Source organism: Rhinopithecus bieti, unplaced genomic scaffold, assembly GCF_001698545.2.
Source record: "Rhinopithecus bieti isolate Rb0 unplaced genomic scaffold, ASM169854v2 scaffold_35921, whole genome shotgun sequence".
NCBI lineage: Eukaryota > Metazoa > Chordata > Mammalia > Primates > Cercopithecidae > Rhinopithecus > Rhinopithecus bieti.
The window spans coordinates 783,720-787,608 of record NW_016815302.1 but is presented as its reverse complement, the minus strand read 5'-3'; the positions used below and the strand labels follow the sequence as shown (position 1 = coordinate 787,608).

General features: G+C 38.9%; 1 long non-coding RNA gene across 1 annotated transcript; it reads left to right on the top strand.

The window, feature by feature from the left end:
- Nucleotides 1-2,031: 2,031 nt before the first annotated feature.
- LOC108515903 (uncharacterized) lies at nucleotides 2,032-3,569 on the top strand. Its single transcript, XR_001881668.1, has 3 exons — nucleotides 2,032-2,600; nucleotides 2,765-2,830; nucleotides 3,420-3,569. It is a non-coding gene; the product is annotated as an uncharacterized LOC108515903 (long non-coding RNA).
- Nucleotides 3,570-3,889: the final 320 nt, after the last annotated feature.

Below are 3,889 nucleotides of genomic sequence, written 5' to 3'. Positions count from 1 at the left end.
AATAAGGAAAGAAATATATTGCATTGGGGAGAAATATGTGTTTTCTTTTATTAACACCTTTTAATCATTAAGGTAATAAAGACAGTAAGTAAAACCAAGTGTTCAGATAATAATAGCACAATTTAATACTTTTCATATGTACTCTATGAAAATTTATTCCTTATTCAAATTTATTCTGAATTAGAAATTATAGTTGGCATGATTTCCAAATTTATTTAAGCATGTAAATGCTATTAAGTGTGATTTTGTTACTATACAGTACAATGTAATACTAAAGGATTGTTAAATGATTTATTATCATTACACTGATTTCATTAATATTCTTCAATATGTCAAAATGGAAACTACTCAACAATGAAGTAGACCTGGTAAACTGATTTTAGCAGCCTAGTACATCTCCAGCCAGTTCAAATCTGATTGATAGTCAACCTGATATTTTGGAGTCTGAGGAAATAAATTAATCTCCTTCAAAACCATCATGGCACCTACAGAATTATGTTATATTACAAGACTGCATTGATAAAATAGCATAGAATTTGCAAAATATAACATTTTTCAATGTTATGGGGAAACACTGCTAAGAATAAAATTTTTAAAAAATACACACATTATAAAAATCTGTATTGGCAGAACTATGCATTGATACACTGAACTAAATACCTTTAAAAAATGTTTTTTTCTTCCCTTAGATTATGCCAGCTTATGTAAATGTGAAATATACACATGAAAGTACAAAAGAAACATGTTTGGGCAATGTTAAAGAAACTGGAATACAAAAAATAAAAATAAAATAATATAACACAACATTATATAATATTCACCAGAAATATAGGCTCAAGTAAAACAACTAATGAAGATAATAAAGTGAAACATAATATTGCATTTTATTCTTCTTTCAAGATATTGGAGTTCTGAGCAGAATTATAGCACCTAACACATGAACTGGTTTAGCAAATATTCATTATAATGAAATATAATGATGGTAGTTGCTATAACTAAAGAGGAGTTACTCTTCTTTTTAAATTCTATGATGGCGGTAATTTTGGGAGAGTCAGCTTTATCATCAAAATTACTCTTGGTAATCAAATAACTAAGCAAAATTATTTTTTATTTATTATTTTTTGGAAATTCTTAGTCTAAAATCCAATGTAGAAACCACCTAAAATCAAATTACCATTGAAATTTCTAGAAAGCTGCCATGTTGAAGACTTACATGTTTTTCTCATACACTTTATATAACTCACCCAAGTTTCCCTTATCCTTGAAAGTCATGGCCCTTTAGTTCTGTCTTGCAACAGCTGAGGTAGTTATATTTGCAGGTTCTATGTGGCATCAAAAAACATAAAAAAATAAAATGTCCTTAAATTTTAGAATCACATTCAGCATTACAAGGGAAATATCCAATTCTGTGTGCAAAGGTTCGGGCCAGAGGAAATAAACCAACACAATATCAAGCTCACACTTGGGTAAAAACTCAGTGATTACTCTGGATAAATTCCCAGGTTATTTGCTATTTTCTATCTTTCAAGGTGTTCCACCTGCCTCTTTTCTAAGTACTTATACATAAAGAAAAGACTATTAAATACAGTTAAATTCATTGCACATGTGATGTAATTTCAAAAATAACATTCACAAAGAAGGAGCAAGATAGTGGGATAGAAAGGTCCACCAATCATCTCCCCCAGCAAGGACACCAATTTAACAACTATCTACACGCAAAAAGAACATCTTCATAAGAATAAAAAATTAGCTGAGCCCTCCTAGTATCTGGTTTTAACTTCTTTCTCTGAAAAAGGCACTGAAGAGGGAGAAAAAACAGTCTTGAAGGTGGATGCCACCCCTTTCCCACCCTTAGACAGCGGCAACATGGTGCTGAGTGTCTCTGGCACTGAAGGAGGGAGAATACAGCAATTGTGAGGTGTTGAACTCAGTATTAGAGCATAAAGGAAAACTAGACCAAACTACACTGGGGCCCACACACTAAGGCAGCATATAAACTACCCTATCCAGAGCAGAATCATAGATCCCAGCAGTCAGAACTTGAGTTCCCACAGACCTTGCCACCAAGGGCTAAAGTTCTCTGGGTCTCGAAGTAAACTTGAAAGGCAGTCTGGCTCATAAAGACTGCAATTCTTAGGTGAGTCCTAGACCTGAAATGGGCTTAGAGGCAGTGGACTTGGGGCCATGGGACCAACTGAGGCACCAGCTGGGGTAACTAAGAGAGTACTGACATCAACCCTTCCCTAACCTCGAACTGCACAGCTTCTGGTTCCAGAAAAGATCCCTTCTTTCCACTTGATGAGAGCAGAGGAAAGAAAGTGTGAAGGACTTTGTCCTGCATCTTGGATACAGCTCAGCTGCAGAAGGCTAAGGCACTGGACGGAATTGTGAGACTCCCATTCTAGGACCCAACTCCTGGACAACATTTCTAGACACACCCTGGGGTAAAAGGAAACCTGGTACCTTGAAAGGGAAGACCCATTCCTGACAGCATTCATCACCTGCTAACTGAAAAACCCTTGGGCCCCCCAAAACCAGCAGCTATACCCAGGCACTGTGCTGAGTGTCTTTGGTAAGCCTCTGAGACTTATTGGCTTCAGGTAAGACTCAGCACATTCCCAACTGTGGTGTCTATGGGATGAAAATCCCTTTGCTTGACAAAAGCAAAGGAAAAAGTAAAGGGGACTTTATCTTGCACCTTAGGTACAAGCTCAGCCACAGTGAAGTAGATAACTAAGCAGGCTCTTGGGGTCCCCAATTTCAGGTCATGACTCATGGATGGCATTTGTGGCTGTGCCCTGGACCGGATGGGAGTTCACTGACATAAAAGGTGAGTCCCAAGCTAGGCAGCATTCATAAGCGGAATTAAGAGCCCTTGGTCCTTAAGGAAGCATTGGCAGTAGTCTGGCAGTACTCCCTGTGGCCTGTGGTGGTGGATATGGGGTGAGGCTACTCTGCCTTTGGGGGAAGGAAAGAGTGAGAAGGACTGTGTCTTGTGATGTGCGTGTCAGCTCAGTTGCAGTACAATAGAACACTAGGTAGATTTCTAAGGCTTTTGATTACAGTCCTTGACTCCCAGATGGCACCTCTGCACCCAAACAAGGCCTGGGGGCAATCGCCCCCTGAAGGGATGGGCACAGGCCTGACTGGCTTTGCCACCTGCTGATTGTAGAGCCCCAGGGCCTCAAGCAAACATAAACAGTAGCCATGGAGTGGTTACAGCAGGTCTTGGGTGAGACCCAGTGTTATTCTAGCTTCAGGTCTGACCCAGAAAAGGCATACTGGTGGTGACCACAGGGCTGCTGTGCCACTCCACCTTCAGCTTTAGGTGACTCTGAACTGAGAGAGAGAAACTGTTTGAGGGAAAGTAAGGGAAGAGAACAAGAGTCTCTGCCTGGTAATCCAGATATTTCTCCTAGATCTTATCAAAGACCGTCAAGGAGGTACCTCTATGAACCTACAAGAACCACAATGTTACTGGGCTTGGGCACTCCCTAAAGCAGATACAGCTTAGAGCTCAACACCCAAGTCCTTTCAAATACTGGAAAGCCTTCCTAAGAAAGCCAAGTACAAACAAGCCCAGATGTTGAAATTTATAATAAACACCTAACTTTTCACTGCCCAGACACTAATGAGTATCCACAAGCATCAATACCATCCAGGAAAACATGACTTCGCCAAATGAAGTAAGTAAGTCACCAGGGACTGATTGTGGACAAAACAGATATGTGATATTTCAGGCAGAGAATTCAAAATAGCTGTGTAGAGTAAACTCAAAGAAAGTCAAGATAACACAGGAAAGGAATTCAAAATTCTATCAGATAAATTTAAATTTTACAAAGAGATTGAAATCATTAAATAAACTCAAGAAGAAATTTTGGAGCTGAAA